The sequence below is a fragment of the Neofelis nebulosa genome, chromosome 8 (genome assembly GCF_028018385.1).
Source record: "Neofelis nebulosa isolate mNeoNeb1 chromosome 8, mNeoNeb1.pri, whole genome shotgun sequence".
In the NCBI taxonomy this organism is placed as follows: domain Eukaryota; kingdom Metazoa; phylum Chordata; class Mammalia; order Carnivora; family Felidae; genus Neofelis; species Neofelis nebulosa.
Window position 1 is genome coordinate 128,730,781 of NC_080789.1, and position 19,844 is coordinate 128,750,624.

Consider the following 19,844-nt stretch of genomic DNA (forward strand, 5'->3'; position numbering starts at 1 on the left):
GAGACCCGAGGCTTTGCTGTTGCCTTCAAAAAGGCTTTCCTGACCTGAAATATTGCCAGGTAAAGTGGTCATCTCAGGGGTAAGTGAAAGGAAGAGCCAGCCACTTGAGTAGATGGAGGTTGATGTCCTGCTTGGGAAAAGCAACAGATTGGCACACTAGCTGGAAATTTAAGAGGGAGTTCTAAAAGGAGACAAAGCTCCAGAGGGCTTGGTAAATTTGTCATATATCCTAGGTTGACTAGAGACTGGTTTCATGTATGGCAGAGACCAAAGCAATCCCATGCCACACATATATTCCTGGCCAACCGATCCTGTGCACAAGCACACAGGAGACCTAAAGAGCTTAAAGGACGGGGTGGCAGGAAGCCCAGGCAGACTTGAACGTGGCCTGAATTTTGAATTTGCTCCTCATTCCCCACATCAGTATAGAGTGAAAGCCTTACAGGCTTGAAGTGTTGGAGCATAGCACTGACATGTCTTTAGCTGAACAATAAGCTATGCAAACACAAGAAGAACTGCTCAGAAATCAGACTTAGAAATAAATCAAGAAAAAAAAAATAGTGTCTGCACATTGTAAGAGAGACAAAATTCATAGATTCAGTCAGGGAAAGTCACTACAGAAAAAATGAAAATGATCCTCAGAAGGAAGAAACAGTCAGAATCCTAGCTGCTACAATAAAGTATTCAACAAAAAAATATGATACATACAAAGAAACAAGAAAGCCTGACCCATACTCAGTCAAAAGAAACTGTCTTGGAATGCTCCTCAATATTATATTTAGCAGGGAAATAGTTCAAATGAGTTGTTATAAATTGTTCAAAGAACTAAAGAAAGTAATGTTTAAAGAATTAAGGAAAAATAGGACAATGACTCAGTGCACTGGCAATCTCAATAAAGATACAGAAATTCTAAGAAAGAATCAAATGGAAATTGCGAATGTGAAAAAGCAGAATTACTGAAATGAAAAAAAAAATCACTAAAGGGTCTCGGCAGTATGTTTTGGATGGCAGAAAACATCAATGAACAACTTAAAAACTGAGTGATAGAAGCTATCTCATCAGAAGGGCAGAGAGAAAAAAGAGTGAAGAAACATACACAGAGGCCCAGACACTTGTGGAACATCAAGTGTATCAGCACACATGTAATGGGAGTTCCAGAAGGAGAAAAGAGAAAGAAAGGTACAGAGAGAAAAAAAAAAAAAAAAAAAAAAAAAATATATATATATATATATATATATATTATATATTTATATATTTATATTTATATTTATATTAGAAGAAAAATATATATATTAATATATATACATATATATATATTTGAAGAAAAAATGGCTGAAAACTTCACAAATGTGAAGAAAAACATTACAGATCCAAGAAGCTCAAAAAATCCAAGTAGTCTAAGCACAAAGAGATCCACCCCTACACCTATCATAATCAAATTGTTCCAAGATAGGGGCCCCTGGGTGGCTCAGTCAGTTAAGCATCTGATTCTTGGTTTCAGCTCAGGTCATGATCTCATGGTTCATGAGTACGAACCCTGCATCGGGGCACGGCACTGAGGGTGAAGCCTGCTTGGGATTGTCTCTCTCCCTCTCTATCTGCCCCTTCCTTGTTCGCTTGCTCTCTCTTTCTCAAAATAAATAAATAAACCTAAAAAAAAATGTTTTAAGTATTCAAAGACCAAAAAAGAGAGCAAGGGAAAAACAACTTATATACAGGGAAACAATAGCTATGAATGGCTGATTTTTCAATATACATATATATATAAAGAATAACAAGAGACTTCTGGATCCAGGTAAAGTCCTTTTATTTACAGAGCAGCTTACATCGATTTCCCAATTCCCCATAGGACAATGCAATGAACACCAGATATTACCTGCACTTGCAATAAGATTTCTACCGCAGGACAGGAATCCCCCAAACTAGGAAACTCAGAGCAAACCGTGCCACACCTGCACCTTTGAGAAAGAGAGAGAGGGAGGGAGGGAGAAAAGGAGAAAGGGAGAACGCCTCTACTTTGGAATACAAACAAATTTCTGAGGGGATAAGAAGTTCGTATTACCCTTTGGAATATAAACAATAATTGTCCCCAGGGGAGATGTTTCCAAATCTTTCTGGAGGCTCCAACCTTGAACTTCCAAAGGTTGTTGCCATCAATTATCTGTTAAGTTAAATTCCAGTGCTACTTATTCAGAAAGCATCAACCATGCAGAAACATGAAATATCTATGAAGCACTGTCTTTTGATAGCCAGAAAACAATGAAATATACCTAATTGTTGAAACAAAAGAACTGTCAACCAAAAATTCTGAATCTAGCAAATCTCCTATTCAAAAATAGAGGTGAACCAAGAAAATCTCAGATGAACAAAAGACTGAGAGAATTTGTTGTTAGCAGTCATGCCTTGCAAGAAATATTAAAGGAAATACTTCAGGCAAAAAAAAAAAAAAAAAAGGCACCAGATGATAAGCTGAATCCACAAGAAGAAATGGAAGTATGCTGCAAAGAATGATACATGAGTAACTCTAAGACTCTGTACTGGAGATCAAAGATGGAGGCAGAGTAGGAGGACCCTAGACTCATCTCGTCCCATGAACACAACTAGATAAGTATCAAATCATCCTAAATACCCCAGAAATTGCTCTGAAGACTGACAGAACAAACTCCACAACTAACAGGAGAGGAGAGGCCACATCAAAGAAGGTAGGAAGTGTGGAAACATGGTTTAAGGGAGAAAAGGATGGCAGGTACTACAGAGAGGAGGGCTCCATGGTCACAGAAAAGGGGGAAAGAGAGAGAGGAGAGCACCCAGGGGAATGCACAAGGAGAACATTTCTCCATAACCACGGGCTTGAAAAATGAGAGGGGCTGAATTTCATGAGTTCTTGCAACCAGGGCTTAAAGGCTGGAGTTGTAAAGGTCAGTGGGCTTGGCTGGGATTGAGCCTGGAGGGCACTACTGTGCTCCTACAGAAAAGGCAGGCAAACAACCCAGGAGCAGACAGCATGCAAGTAGTGATCTGAAGAATGTCTGGGGCACACAGTGGGGAGATTTACAATCCCCTCTGAGAGCATCCTAGGGAGGCAATGTTCACAGAGATGCCTCTCTGAAAACAGGGGAGCTGGCTGGTGACATTTTCCTCCCCAACCCCTCAGCATGAACACAGAGCCACCTCGGGAAGCACTGCAGTGCTGACTCTGGCTAACTAACTTGTTTACACCAAGCCCCACACCCCCGCACTCTGACAGGACTGCCCTTCTCAGTCAAGCTTGCCTCAGTCCCAATGTGGTGAGCCCCTTCCCCCAGAAGACCAGTGCAGGCTCCTGCCCACACCACGTCTTCAAAACCTGGAGTTTAAAGTCAGCAGGCTTGGCTGCGATAGAGTCGGGAGGGCAGTGCACTACTCCTGGAGAGAAGGTAGGCAAACACAACCCAGGGCAGACAGCATGAAAACAGTGATCTGAAAAACACCTGGGGCACATAGGGGTTGATTATTTGCTATTCTAGGAATGCTTCCCTGAGGCTGCCTCAGAGGCAGCCTTCCTCTCTGGGAAAAAAGGAACTGGCTGGCACCATTTCACTCCCCTGCCCATCAGCATAAACACAGAGCCACCTAAGGGAAGCAGCACAGCTCCAATACTGACTGCCTAACTTGCTTAAACCAAGCCCCGCCCCTCCCCCTGCACTCTGGCAGGGCTGCCCGTAGTCAAGCACGTATCAGTCCAGGGTGATGGGCTCCTCCCCCAGAAGACCAGCACAAACCCCTGTCCACACAACGTCTGACCACAGAATTCTACAGGGCCTCAGTTCTGGTGGAGTTGATTTCAGGTCTTATTTCACAAGCAGACCAGAACACACCTAGTTGAAACTCACCACATGCAGGCCAGGAACCAAATACTGCCCACAGCAGGTGAGAAGAGCCTCTGCAGATGACTGGCAGCAAGGATAGAGCAGCCAAAATATAACAGCAGAGAGCACACAGCACATACTAGAGACAATCTCTGAAGCACCAGCCCCGGGAACTACATGACCTCTTCTTACATAAGGCCATTGCTTTCAGGAGCAAGAGACATCACTGCCTTTTCTAACACAGACAAGAAGGAAGAGATTCAGACAAAATGCCAAGATGGAGGAATTTATCCCAAATAAAAGAAGAAGTTAAGGCCACAGCCAGAGATCTAAGTGAAATAGATATTAGTAACATGCCTGAGAGAGAATTAAAGCAACAATCCAAAGAATATTTACTGGGCTTGAGAAAACAACAGAAGACATCAGTGAGACCCTTACTACAGAGATGAAAGAGTTAGAAAAGAATCAATCAGAAATGAAGAATGTACTAAGCAAGATTGGAAACAGGCTTGATGCAATGAACAGCAGGCTGGAAGAAGCAGAGGGATGAATTAGTGACCTAGAAGACAAAATAATGGAAAATAATGAAGCTCAACAAAAGGGAGAAAGAAGAATTATGCAACACAGGAATAAACTTAGGGAACTCAGTGACTCCATCAAATATAATAACATCTATATCATAAGAGTCCTGAAAGAAGAAGAGAGAGAAAATGGGGCAGAAAATTTATTTCAAGAAATAATAGCAGAAAACTTCCCTAATCTGGGGAAAGAAATAGACATCCAGATCCAGGAGGCACAGAGAACTCCCTTCAAAATCAACAAAAGCAGTCCAACACCAAGTCATATTGTTATTAAATTTGCAAAATAGAATGACAAAGGAAAAATCTTAAAAGTAGCAAGACAAAAGGAGTCCTTAACTTACAGGGAAAAACCAACAGAGCTAGCTGGAAATTTCTCAACAGAAACTTCACAACCCAGATGGGAGTGGCATGATATATTCAAAGTTCTGAGCAGTAAAAATCTGCAGCCAAGTATTCTCTATCCAGCATGTTATCATTCAGAATAGAAGAAAGTGTTTCCCAGATAAACAAAAACTAAAGGAGTTCATGACCACTAAACCAGCCCTGCAGATTTTTACTTCCTAATTCAACATTTGTTCTTCTTAATGGTCTAGGAAGATTTCCTATTTCTTGGATTAAGGATTCAATTGTGGTAACTTGTGCATTGTTAGGAATTATCTGGGTTTTTTAAATACGGTTATCTAATTTGTTAGTATGTAATTGTCCAAAGCAACCTGTTATCACAGTATGTATTTCAGTGGTTATCTATTGCATTGTTTTCTCTTCCATTTCTCATTTTGGTTTTTGAGTCTTCTCTCATTTTTCTTAGTTAATGTAGTTTAAGCTTTGCCAGTTTTGTTTCCTTTTTTTAAAAAAAAACTGGTCATTACTTTCAATGTTATGTTATTGTTTCTTCTGGTCTCCATCTTACTTATTTCTGATTTTTCTTTGTTATTTCCTTCCTCTACTAAATTTCAGCTCAGTTTCTTCTTTTCTAGTTCCCTGTGGTATAATGTTGTTTACTTGAACTTTTTTTCTTAACACAAGCATTTATAGCATAAATTTCACTCTAACATCTGCTTTTGCTGCATCCTGTATGTTTCAGAATATTGTGTTTTCAGGGGCGCCTGGGTGGCTCAGTCAGTTAAGCATCCAACTTCGGCTCAGGTCATGATCTCACAGTTTGTGAGTTCGAGCCCCGCGTCGGGCTGTGTGCTGACAGCTCAGAACCTGGAGCCTGTTTCAGATTCTGTGTCTCCCTCTCTCTCTACCCCTCCCCTGCTCATGCTCTGTCTCTCTCTGTCTCAAAAACAAATAAACATGAAAAAAAAAAAGGATATTGTTTTCTTTTTCTTTTGAGACATTTTGAGTCACGATTTGATTTATCTGGTCCACTGCTTGTGCAGTAGTGTGTTGATTAATATTTACATATTAAATTTTTAATATTTACATATTAAATGTTTAATATTTACATTGTAGATTTTTCAGCTTTGTTTTATTGTTGATCTTTAGTTTTGTACCACTGTGGTTGGAAAACACATTTGGTATGATTTCAGTATTCTCCAATTGGATATATTTGTTGTCTCTTTTTATGTGATTTAACTGGGGGATTCTTCTGTGTACTTGAGGAAATGTGTATTCTTTTCCTTGGATGGAATATTTTATGTATATCTTTTAGAACCATGTATTCTGAAGTATGCTCCAAGTAAAAAAAAATGTTCTTGTTGAAAAAGATAACAACTGGGGCGCCTGGGTGGCTCGGTCGGTTGGGTGTCCGACTTCGGCTCAGGTCATGATCTCACGGTTCGTGGGTTCAAGCCCTGCATCGGGCTCTGTGCTGACAGCTCGGAGCCTGGAGCCTGCTTCAGATTCTGTGTCTCCGTCTCTCTCTGACCCTCCCCCATTCATGCTCTATCTCCCTCTGTCTCAAAAATAAAAAATAAACGTTAAAAAAAAAAAAATTAAAAAAAAAAAAAAAAGAAAAAGATAACAACTTTAACTGAGGGTACTCATTTAAAATAAAGTGTATCAGAGGTGGGGGGATGGACTGGGGGGTAGGCAAAATAGATGAAAGGGATTAGGAATACACTTATCATGATGAGCACAGAGTGATGCTATATAGAATTGTAGCGTTTTTGGTTTTTTGTTTTTAATTTTATTTGAGGGAAAGAGCAAATGGGGGATGGGGCAGAGACACAGAGAGAGAGAGAGATTGAGAGAGAGAGAGAGAGAGAGACTGAGAGAGAGAGAGAGAGAAAGGATCCTAACCAGGCTACATGCTCAGTGTAGAGCCTGACATGGGTTGGATCCCAAAACCCTAGGAACATGACCACAGCCAAAATCAAGAGTCAGATGTTCAACTGATTGAGCCACCCAGGCACTCCTAGAATTGTTGAATCACTATATTGTACGTCTGAAACTAATATAACACTGTATATTAACAATACTTGAATTAAAATTTTAAATGATATATATGGTTCTTCATTACATCTATTAACTCCTTTTAAAGGCATAAGACTATATAAAGAAATAATTATGACACTCTGTTGTACTTACAACAAAAATATAAATGAATATAGATGATAATAGTGGCACAAAAGAGGAAGGGATGAAATTGTATGGAAATAACATTTCTAAACGTTACTGGAGTTAAGTATTATTCTGAAATAAACTGTGATATTGCAGATTCATATTATAATCTCAGGGGCAACCACTAAGAAAATAACTAAAAACTATATGTTAAAAAAAATCAATAAATGATTTGAAATAATATGCTAAAAATACTTACATAAAAAATTAAAAGAAAAAGTAGAACAAAAAATATGATACACAGAGAAAAGAAAAACATCAAAATGGCATTCAGAAATCCACTCATATCAATAATTATATTAAATGTAAATGGACAAGGTGCTTCATTCAAAAAGCAGAGATTGACAAGTTGGGTAAAAGAACAAGACTGAACTATGAGCTGTCTGCGGGAGACACACTTATGTTCACTGACATAAAGACATTCACATAAAAGGATAGAAAAAAAGGATATACCATGCAAAAAAGGGAACATAAGAGAAATGGATGGCTATATCAATAACAGACAAAATATTAACAGACAAAGGAGTTTCATGGATAATAAAAGGGTCAATTCATCAGGAAGATATAATAATTATTGATGTTTATGTACCTAACAATAGTGCACTCATTCTCATTTAGTTCAGATAAATGAACCAGAAGACCAGAGAATGAAAAATACCAAGTTTTCCCATCTCTGGACACACACATATAGTAAAAACTAAAGAGTCACATAGATGAGTCCCAAATAGAAGGCTATAAGAATAAATGGCTTATTCTGATTTCCAGGTTCAGGGGTTTCTAAGTCATGAACTTAGAGTAAACAAGAAAACAATAATTGCTAATCATGTGGCGATATTCAAATTTTTATTTACATTTTAAGAGCATTGTTTTCCTGTAAGCATTTTATGTTTGTTTGTCCTAAAGAAACCATCATCATCAAAAATCTGGGGGTCTGTCTGTAGTTACCAGTTGCATGTTTGAGTAATACATGCGTGCCTGTTGGTTGTGTGGATGTATGTAACTATTGATGGAATCCATAAAGCTGGGGAAACAGAACAGTGGCAGCTAATGACAGATGCTGACTTTATATTCCTGTACTGCATGCAGGAAGTCTCAATATTTCTACGTGTATATGAGTCTCCTGCTTGTTTTAAATATGTTAATCTAATTCTAAGTGATGCATGATACCAAGCATAACCGGGAATGGAAATATTTCTTTGTGGAATTTTTAAAAACTTAATTGCTGCAAGGAAAAGACCTTTAAAAATACACAGAATGTTTCCAAACATAGAAGAGATTCCCGTAATTAAGACCATTCCCAAAATGGAATAGTATTAATGTTGGCCTATTTGCCCCACTCCTATTAGTCATGACGAAACACCCCCACGAGGACAGAAATCAGAGGGAATGTAAGAAAAGGGTGCAGAAAACAGAACCTGGAAAGCAGCGAGTGGAACCACAGAAGTATTTTTCATGTCTTCATTTGTGAGAGGAAAGAGCTGTCTATTCCAAATGCTGCTTCAGGGGACAGGAAAACAGAGAGGAGAACACCGACCTAGTGACCTCCATGAATTGCTGGCTGTAGCTCAGCCTCCCAGCCTCATCTACAGGAAGCCAGTCATCCAGACTCCAAACTTCCAGTTCTAATCAGAAGGGGTGATGGGGCAGGCCTCGAGTGAGAAAGTCATGAGAATACTATTAGCCACATTCAAAGTTCAGGGGAACTGTTTCCTCCTGGAGCATTCTGAGAGCAGCCGGCAGAAGCTCTGAGGCCAAGAGGCCAGGGCTGCTGCTTCAAGGATCAGGAGGCAGAGAATGTTGCTCTTCTCCCAGGGGAGCTTGATGACAGTGGGTGGTCAGCTTTGGCTCTGAGTCTTAGCTTAACAGGAAATCCTTTCTTCTGGGTCACTGAGTCACTGTGTCTTCACATCACTAGGCAGACAGGAACCTTACACAGTCTCTTCAGCCCTCAGGTAAGACCACCTTGACCAGTCTATGATGTTAGCTGACCATGATAGCCTCCATGAACTGTGCTATATCGCCCCCTGCTGACCAGCCTGGTGCCACACCCAGGAAAATGCCTTTGACACAGATAAACTATCCTGGCTTAGTATAATGAGATGTCAAGTCACTGTCACTAGGACAAGTGTTTCATTAGGTTTTTCCTGTGGTTGAGGCTATTTTGCCCGTATCCACCGGCACTCTCTTTTAATACCCATGGTGACCTGCCCATGAGAACCTACCTGGATTATGTAGCTCAAGCTATTTTTGGGAACCGACGGCATATCTCATCCAACTGTGGCTTTAGCTGTAGCAACAATCACAGACAGAGATTAACAAAACCTTAAAGGACATTGAATACCAACATGTATCCAGTACTCAAGTCCCCTCTACACCTTCCCTGGCAAGGATCCATTCAACTTGCATTCAAATATCTCCAAGGTTACAGTCTTTTTCCTCTTGAGCCTGTTACTTCTGCTTAAAGAGCCTTAATATTAAGCTGAAACTGATTTCCCAATGATTTCCACTCAACATTAAGTTCTGCAGTGAAGAAAACATTTCTGTCTAATTAGGGTTGTATTTCACCACGTTCCTCCATTTCATCCACATGAATATCATGAATAATCTTGTCAAATACTTTGTTAAAATATAAAACACTGGGTGTGCCTGGGTGGCTCAGTCAGTTAAATGTCTCACTCTTGATTTCAGCTCAGGTCTTGATCTCACGGTTCCTGAGTTCAAGCCCCGCCTCAGGCTGTGCACTGGCAGTGTGGAATTTGCTTGGGATTCTCTCTCTCCCTCTCTCTGCCCCTCTCCAGCTTGTGCTCCCTCTCTCTCAAAATAAATAAACAAACCGGAAAAAAAAACTAGAACACTGTGTCATTCCCTGAACTAGAAGCCCAACAACCCTACCATTGAAAGACGTTAGTTCAATGAACTTTTTGGATTTCGTAATATGATTGCATTGTTCTTATGGAACACTGTTGAGCACCGCTTCTTTGAGAACTCACAACTCATCTTTTTAAACAATCCACTCTAAAATCTTACCCAGAGTTGACATAAAGCTCAGTGGCTGTCATCTCAGGATTTTTGAGAATTATGAATCATTCCTAATGCATACTTCAATGTCATCATTCTATTGAGAAGCCACACATTTCCACCATCAGAGTCATTTCTTCGGCGTAATTTGCTGTAAGTTATCTGGAAAGCAATCTGGAAATACATAGCAAAAGTCTGTTGCAAACTATCCTTGTTCTCAAGTCAGGACACAAAGACATTCACTTGAGTCTACTTTTTTAGGGCTCCAGCTTGTCCCAAGGGAGACTTTTGGCCTCTGAAGTGATGTTTATGATTGCATTCTTCTTGAAAGAGTGATGTTTATGATTGCATTCTTCTTGAAAGAGAAAACTGAAAACAACCTAAATGTTTGCGTGTATGATTAAATAAGGAAATACTGTCAATCACTTAAAAAGATGGTTTTATTTTTTCTTTTAATATGAAATTTATTGTCAAATTGGTTTCCATACAACACCCAGTGCTCATCCCAACAGATGCCCTCCTCAGTGCCCATCACCCACCCTCCCCTCCCTCGCACCCCCCATCAACCCTCAGTTTATTCTCAGTTTTTTAAGAGTCTCTTATGGTTTGCCTCCCTCCCTCTCTAACTTTTTTTTTCCTTCCCCTCCCCCATGGTCTTCTGTTAAGTTTCTCAGGACCCACGTAAGAGTGAAAACATATGGTTTGCTTGCTCCTCTAGGGTTTTGATGGTTTCCTGTCTCACATTCAGGTCCTTCTTCCATTTTGAGTTTACTTTTGTGAATGGTGTAAGAAAGTGGTCTAGTTCATCCTTCTGCATGTGGCTGACCAGTTCTCCCAGCACCATTTGTTAAAGAGACTATCTTTTTTCATTTGGCTAATCTTTCCTGCTTTGTCAAAGATCAGCTGGCAAAAAGATGGTTTTAAAAATAATTTTTGACAGTACAATCCTAACTGTATAAACTTCAAATAGTAAATAACCATAATCCTGTTTAAAAAGAAACAACAATTACATGCAAAAAAATATATTTCTGGATAATAGAATAACTATTTCTACTTTCATTACATTTTTCAATATTTTAGACTTTTAAAATATTTTTAATATCAGAATTTTTATCTTTCTAAGTCATTCCTTAAGGGTACAGTGTTTTAGGATTGTATATAATCATACAACATACATACAACTGTGTCAAAGGGACTGGAGTCCAACAGTACTTCTTGTTAAAAAAACATATGAAAGAGCTAAAATTTGGAAGTATTTGCTTCTGTGAAGTCATTTGGAGAGGAATAAAAACAGAGGAAGAGGCACAGGACCACTGTTTTGTTACAAGCCTTTTAACACTATTCTAGCTTTCAAACTATGCATATGTTACATCTATTAACAATAAACTGAATTCTAAGTTAAAATTATTTTTTAAATTAAACAACATACTCTGTGGAAATCATTTTTAAAAAGTCATGAAAGAAAGGAAGAAAAGCTCTCCAAGGTTACTGGCATTTTCAAAAAGTATCAAAAGAGAAAGGGAGAATTTGCATTTAAAGAATAGCCTTCTGTTGGGCATTCTACCAGAATCTTCCTAGCATGGAAACAGAGGGCCCCTCAAAGACCTCACATGTAGGTCCTCTCAGAGGAAGGTGAAAATAAGTACACAAAATCAAGTGCAAGTTAGCATATGATACTATCATAAATGACATATTTTTAAACAATATTATAGGGCTCAAAATAAAAGGAAAGGGGATTTTGGAAGGAGACAGAAACTGCTCTGGGGGGAATCTCATCGGAAGTTGAAAGATACCTATGACTTCAGCAGGAAAAGAAGTGGGAGAGAGGACGACCCCCACAGTCTGAAGCAGAACATGAGCAAAAGCTGGAGACAAGGATGGATGGAGAGGACATGAAATGACCTTGGCTGTTGGGGTGGGAGGACTGGGATCCCAGAGAGTCAGACTAACAAGGGACACCCACGCTGGGTCCATAAACCCGGGGGACAGTCAATGTTTTTGAGCCAGAAAGTAGTAGGTGTGCTTTAGAAAGATGAGTCTGGCTAATTCTACAAAGAAAATGAAGAGCAAACATCAGAGACTAAGTAAAAAGGACAGAGCAAGACGTAGAAAATGCCTGAACTGTAGACAGGCAGTGTCTTGGCTCCTCAATGGCCCGAGTGTTCAAGTACATGCAAACAGGTTTCCAAACTGCCCCGATTTCTTTCTGTCTAGTTTCTCTAAAAAAGTAGAAATACTTTTAAAAAGTAGAAATACTTATTCTATCATCCAGGAATATTTTTTGCATATAATAATGGTTTCTTTTTAAACAAAATTATGATTCTATACAATTTGATTCTCTGCTCATTTCCTCCTCTCTTCCCTTCCTGCAGGGCCAAGGATTCCTCTAACTTCCCTAGAGCAAATATGCCATTCAGTCATTCTGTGCACATTCCATTTGAGGTGCCAAATACGAGACTTGGGCCTTCCCTCACAGAGCGTTCCTGGAATCTTTGTAGACAGGTCTTCCCTCAACCAGGAAGCAGCTGGGATGGCAGCATTTCGACCAGGCCATTGTATGCAACCTTCAGACATCAATTCATTATTTTATAGACCTAATTTTGAATAATACATTTTTCACAATTGAAACAATGCCCTATGACTCCAGTGAGTGTCTCTCTTAAAAAATTCAAGTTTAAAGGTTATGTTAAGTAGCATTTAGGGAAAAATATCATAAAATCACAGGAAAGGCACTGGATCTCCATATAACTATTGTTTGATTAAGGAAATTACATAAAACACAGAATTATGTAAACTTCCTTAACTTAAACAAATATAAATTGAGTGGCCTCATAGACTCCAGACATAATCTATCATCTGATCTCCCATGACTCAGTTGATGTTAGGATCCCTCGCAAAATTAAGGAATGTTAAATGCTAAGATAGAAAGTGACATAAAAAGATACGTGCTAAGAAATCATCAAGAAAATTATTCCTAGCTAAATAAATATAGGGAATGTTTTCCCTCCTGAGGTCAGTCACAAACTTTATGATGCAATTTACCATGAGTAAAAAGTAGCTCGGGGCGTCTGGGTGGCTCAGTCAGTTGAGCATCTGACTCTTGATTTCAGCTCAGGTCATGATCTCACAGTTTGTGAGTTTGAGCCCCATGTCAGGCTCTGTGCTGACAGCATGGATCCTGCTTGGGATTCTCTCCCTCCATCTCTCTCTCTCTCTCGCTGTCCCTTGGCTTACTTTCTCTCTCTCTTCCAATCTCAAAATAAATAAACATTAAAAAAAAAAAGTAGCTCAGGAAAGATTCACGGTAAATCTCAAAATGTCTTTCCAGCCCTAACAGTAGGTGGTTTTCCAGTAACTGGATGCTGAGCCCGGGATTATAACCCCAAGATATTCAGCTGGTATGAAGCACCAACTGAGTCCCTATTACATGGAACTCTTCTCTTCCACTCTATGAGTTTCCATATGGAGGGACTCCCATCAGAGCGACACTGCTGGTCTCATGCCTCATCCTTTTTCAGTCTTCTTTGCAGGAAAGGGTGCATCCTTATGTGTGACAGACATTGGTCCCCATTTCCTAACTGAGGGGAGTTCATCTACTATAAGACTATAAGCAGAGGATTCCCTCTCTTTTTTTTTTCTTCACTCACTTCCCTGGTTGCAGTACCTGAACAGTGAATTTGGAAGCGGGATCTAAGCACCCCACCCCAACACCTTCATGTCCTGTCTAGAGACTTATGTTCTGATCTGCTTTCCAATAAAGGGAAACGGTCTACCCTGTGTGAGAGGTCTCATTGTGGAGCTGTGCCAGAGCTCCGTAAAAAAGCACACCTCATTCCAGGTGAAGCCTTAGTGATGCCATCTGACTACAGGCCCGGGCCACCTTCTCCCAACAAAAAAGGGAGAATTATTTTATATACACCTCCCTGACTACAGGGTCTATCCAATTGCTTCTAAAATCAGGGAAGAGAGAAGTACTAATTCTTGACTCCCTAAGGTCTCAATACACAGATAATAGAAACATTAATTGTACAAACATTAATTGACAGCTGTTGAGAAGGAAAGCAGCTCTTACAGAGACAGGGCCCTAAAAGTCTTCATAGTAAAAGCTCACCAAGGATACCTTTGTGTGTTTGAAGAGCCAATTTAGATCAACAACTCATTGGCCATCGATTGCATGCAGCATCCTGAGTGCAAAAAAGAGCTGTGTGCAGTGAAGAAGAGAGGTTTATACAGAGAGAAGAACTCCATAATCTATTGGGAAGACAGAGACATACACAAATAACTTGGATACAAGGCCAACTGATAAAAGACATAATAGATGTAGTAAACATTATGGGCAAAATGCTATCAGATTTTCAATAAATGGCTCTAGGACAGTTGAATACCCACATGCAAAAGGATGAAGTAGGACTCCCATGTCACATCAAACACAAAAATTAACTCAAAATGAATCAAAGATGTAAAACTCAAAGAGAAAAACAGATGTAAATCTTTCTGACCATGGATAAGGCAACCACTTCCTTCTTTATTGTGGTAAAATAGACACAGCATAAAATTTATCATTTTAACTATATGAAGGGGTACAATTCCGTGGCATTTAGTACATTCATAATGTTATGCAACACTATCTAGTTCTGTAACATTTGCCATCCGGCAATGGCTTCTTTTTTTTTTTAATTTTTTTTTTAACGTTTATTTATTTTTGAGACAGAGAGAGACAGAGCATGAACAGGGGAGGGTCAGAGAGAGGGAGACACAGAATCTGAAACAGGCTCCAGGCTCTGAGCTGTCAGCACAGAGCCCGACGCGGGGCTCGAACTCACGGACCATGAGATCATGACCTGAGCCGAAGTCGGACGCTTAACCGACCAAGCCACCCAGGCGCCCCGGGCAATGGTTTCTTAAATATAACCCCAAACATACAAGCAACCAAAGAAAACAGTAGATAAACTGGACTTTATCAAAATTTTAAGCCTTTTTTGCCTCAAAGGACACTATTAAGAGAGTGAAAAGACAGCCCACAGAATGTGATAAAATATTTGCAAATCACGTGTCTGATAAGGGCCTAAAATTTATAATATGTAAAGAATGATTAAAACTTAGTAATAAAAGGGGCGCCTGGGTGGCTCAGTCGGTTGAGCGTCCGACTTCGGCTCAGGTCACCATCTCATGGCTCGTGGGTCCGAGCCCCGCATCAGGCTCTGTGCTGACAGCTCAGAGCCTGGGGCCCGTTTCAGATTCTGTGTCTCCCTCTCTCCCTGCCCCTCCCCCACTCACGCTCTCTCTCGGTCTCAAAAATAAATAAACATTAAGAAAATTTTTTTAATAGAAAAAAACTTAGTAATAAAAAAGATAACACAAATTTTTCAATGAGCAAAGGACTTAAACATTTTTTCAAAGAATATAGACAAATAGCCAAGGAGCACATGGAAAGATACTTAACATCTTCAAGGAAATGCAAATCAAAACCACAAGGAGATACGACTTTACACCACTGGGATAGCTACACACAAAAGACAGACAGTAACAAGTGTTGACAAGGATGTGGAGAAGTTGAACCCTCAGACATTGCTGGAGGGGATGTGAAATGGTACAGCCATAATGGAAACAGCTGGGCAGTTCTTCAAACAGTTAAACACAGAGTTACCATACAACCCAGTAATTCTACTCCTAAGAATACACCAAGAGAATTGGAAACGTATGTCTACACACAAACTTATACGCGAATGTTTGCCCTAGCATTATTTATAACAGCCAAAAAGTGGAAACAATCCAAATATCCATCAACTGATGAATGGATAAACAAAATGTAATACATCCATATAATGAAATATTATTCAGCCATAACAGAGATGAAATACTGATTTCGGCTACCATATGGATTAATCTTAAAAACAGAACACTAAATGAAATACGCCAGACACAAAACACCTTGTTTTTTTTTTCACGTATATGAAGTATCCAAAAGAGACAAATCGGTAGAAACAGAAAGCAAAGTTGTGGCTGCAAGGGAATAGAGGAGGGTGAGCTGGGGAATGACTGCTGATAGTAATAGGGTTCCTTTCGGGTGATGGTGAAAATGCTTTAAAGGGACAGAGTGATGAGGAGTGCAAAAACTGAATTGTGCACTTTTAATGAATTAATTTTTCTTAATGCTATGAGGGAACAAAAGGAAAGAGAAACAAGGTGGACTAAAATACAATGCCTACAGGCCAGAAACAAACAAAAAAAACCCCATAAATTAAAGCCAAACACATTACAGTGATTATATTAAGATTCGTCACTAATAACACTCTCCATCTTTGGAACTTTATTCTACTGTTAGCTGGTTTTCTTCTCAAAGGATCCTTTGCAAATGAGTTAGTCTTTCTGGCCCATACATCAATATACCCCAATCTACTCTATGACCAACTACCATCTAGGCAATTGAAAAACATATATTCTCATAAATATAATTAACAGAATATAAACTGTAAATTACACAGTATACGTCTAATTTGCTCACAACGTAGTATGTATGTTCTCATGGCCACTTTAACCCTATCACACTTGAGATAACAATTTATACCCCAGAAGTGTATAGCTTTATGCTTTATAGTGTGCCTTTACACCCATCCGCTCGTGAGCTCTTGCCTTGATTCTGTGAGGCGGCAAGGCTGGAATCAATATTCCCATTTGACAGATAAGAAAACTCAGTCTTAGCAAAATTAAAGTGTGATGTCAAATGACACACGGCTAAATGGCAGAGCCGTGACTGTAAGTCAAGTCTTCTAACTCCTAGGCTGGTGCTTCTGGCAGGGCTCCCACCTCCAGCTAGATCACATTTCCCGGGATGAGCGACCTCCGTAACCCGTGTGGTCTTGGTCGCTCCCAGACTGGCTGGCCAACAAAGCAGGCTTGCCTGGACTCACAGGGCACAAGCTGACCACACCACAGATGACAGAATTACTGCTTCAGTCTGTCTGAGATCAAATTCCCTTACAACACCCCATGGACCGTACAACCTAGAGTCAAAAGGCCTTGGCGTGGTCCAGCCAGAGGAAGAGAACTCAGCTGCTTCTGACACAGGGAAATTGGGAAATTGCACTCTGGGCATCCCTGTTTCGTAACTACAAAAATGCCACAACAATAAAACATCTTCAAAAAAATAGGCAAAAGGGGCGCCTGGGTGGCTCAGTCGGTTAAGCATACGACTTCAGCTCAGGTCATGATCTCGCAGTTCTAAGTTTGAGCCCCGCATCCAGTTCTCTGCTGTCAGAGCGGAGCCTGCTTTGGATCCTCTGTCTCCCTCACTCTCAGCCCCACTCCCACTTGCTCTAAAATAAATAAATATTGGGGTATCTGGGCAGCTCAGTCTGTTAAGCGTCCAACTTCGGCTCAGGTCATGATCTCACTGTTGGTGAGTTCAAGCCCCACATCCAGCTCTGTGCTGACAGCTCAGAGCCTGGAGTCTGCTTCGAATTCTGTGTCTCCTTCTCTCTCTGACCCACCTCTGCCTTCACTGCCTTTCTCTGTCTCTCAAAAGTGAACAAATGTTAAAAAAAATGTTTTAAATAAATAAACATTTTAGAAAATGGAAAAAAGAAAAGAAAACAATTATATAAACACGGTGACAATGCAATGGGAGAAAGTATGAAAAATTCAACTGCTTTACTTGATGTAATTATTCAGATGAATTCCACAAACATCTTGAAATTTCTGGGAAGTTTCTTTCTAATCTCCAAATCTGCGTGCTAAAGTGAATTTTTCTTTTTCATTCAGATACTTTAACTTCATGTAAAATAAACCCACATAAAAAGGCAATTTCCTCAAAGAAAATTCCAGAAGATGTATGTATAATGAAAAATGTTTACTGTATAGAACAGCTTGCTCAAATGCTTCGTTTTCTGCTCTCTTTTTAGAGGAAAGGAGACGCAGATGATTTCTGCCAGCTGGGGGACACTCTAGAGAGGTGACAGTTCTGATAACAGATACAGCCACTAAATATTCCACTGCATTTAAACAGACTAAGCCCAGAACTAGACAGCATGTTATTCACAGGAGTGGAAGAAAGTGCGTCATGAAAGAGCTTTTGAAACACTTACTAGATTTACTAGAGATTACTAAGGATGGGACAACAGTTTATATAAGCCTCCTGATTCTCAAAGGGTCAAGAAACAGGAAACCGAAGATTAGTAAAACAGTAGAGGTGGTAGAAGAAATGTTGACACGTATGTGCGAACGCTTGATGGGAAAACACAATTCAACTTCAAATAATGTGGAATAAAGTGGAGGAAATGAATGTTGAGCAACCTACTCAAATATTACAGGTATTCTACCGTAGGACTTCAGACAACAGATCACTCCCAAAAGGTTGCTTGAAAATTAAATAAAAATCTAAAAGCACTACAAGGTTATGGAAACAATATGACAAACAGTTACATATAAAGCAGAGCCTAAGTTTTGTAATGATATATGTATAAATAAAAAGACTGAAGGGAGTATACCAAAATTCTGTAGTGCTTATCTCTGGAAGTGGGGATTGCTGGTGGTATTTATTTTGTTTTCAGTTATTTTCAGAATTTTTTGAATGCCCTTCATAGGTACATGCTATTATAATAAATGTGTACAATTAATACTCTAGAAAGCAAATAGCATTGTGGGCTTTTGCTTTTTAATTGAACCCCACCGTCAACACATTTTTAAAGATAACTATTGTTTTGTGTGGAACACTACAAACTCTAGCGCTTGTGTGCAGTGAGTTTAGACTGTGGCTTCATATCCTGATACTTTTACTTAAAACAGAGAGATTGCCTACAAGTGAAAATGCAGCGAGTGCAGTTTGCAATACTTTTTCTTTATAGTTACCAAGGATTAAGGAAGAGGGACACCTAAATGTTTCACCCAAATGTTATTCATTTTATCAAACTAAATATCAGATGTAAGATACACCTATAGAGGTATATTTCTATATGTTACTCAAATTAAAATGCAATGTTAGGATGATTTCAGCAACAGGGAATATTTAAAACTCACAAAATGACATAATTTCGTCAATAATCCTCCTGAACTCTTGAAGTAATTTTACTTACAGGAATCATTCACTTTATAATTGAAGGATCCCTTCAATTCCAACTCAAAGCAACGTACTCTATGTTCAGTGACTTGTATCTTCTTTGTTTAAGACAGAGAACCACACGGAAAAATTCACTTAGCTGTATTTGCAATGTCAGCCTGTCCGCACACAGCAAAAGATCACCCAACCAAATTTGATCAGGAAGGGAACAACATATATTTTCAAAGATTTTTGAAAGGTCTCTACATTTAAAACTTTTTTAATGTTTATTTATTTTTGAGAGACAGAGCACAAGCAGGGGAGGCGCACAGAGAGAGAGAGAGGGAGACACAGAATCTGAAACAGGGTCCAGGCTCCAAGCTGTCAGCACAGAGCTCAATGCAGGGCTCCAAATCAGGAACGGAGATAACATAACCAAGGCCGAAGTCGGACGCTCAACCGACTAAGCCGCCCAGGCTCCCCAAAACGTCTCTACCTTTGAAATCAGAGGTGAGTGATGGGATGCAGAAAGCCTTCCCAACACTTTCCTGTGTTCGCAAGTATTTTCCAAATAAAGACATCCTGAACTAGAATCAGGTATTTGTAGCTTGATTGCTATCACAGAGAGAACAAACCAACAGACCTGACCTGGTCTAAAAGCAAAGGGTCCACCCATCTGTGTCCCCCAGAGAGAGGGGGTCCCATTCACTAATGAACAGATGGCTCACTGAAGGCCAGGAGCAGGGCCCCTTGGTGCACCTGCAGATGACTTCAGTTCTACCTCATGAGCAGCAG